The following is a 296-nucleotide window of genomic DNA, read 5'->3' as shown; positions in this document are numbered from 1 at the left end:
TGCCCCCCCGCTCCCTCTGTGTGCCGCTTGCGGCTCGCCTGATGCTCCGGTATCTGTGCGTGGCCCTTCCTGTGGCTGTGTCCTCCCATTTCAGGTTCCCAGGGGCTTGTTCTAGTGCTGCTGCTCAGCTGGTGTTGCAATACATACAGAAGCCAGCCAGGGACCACATCCAGGTGTATTACTGATGGTGGGCCAAAAAGGAGTCTCTCTGAAGCTCGTCTGAGTTGAGGGCTCTTGGGGAAGGCAGGGATATGGGGCCTGTTTTCCTGCCTCTCTGCCCCATGCCAGCCCTCACT

This window comes from Pygoscelis adeliae, unplaced genomic scaffold (assembly GCF_000699105.1).
Source record: "Pygoscelis adeliae isolate BGI_AS28 unplaced genomic scaffold, ASM69910v1 Scaffold262, whole genome shotgun sequence".
In the NCBI taxonomy this organism is placed as follows: Eukaryota; Metazoa; Chordata; class Aves; order Sphenisciformes; family Spheniscidae; genus Pygoscelis; species Pygoscelis adeliae.
This window is presented reverse-complemented; position numbering follows the sequence as displayed.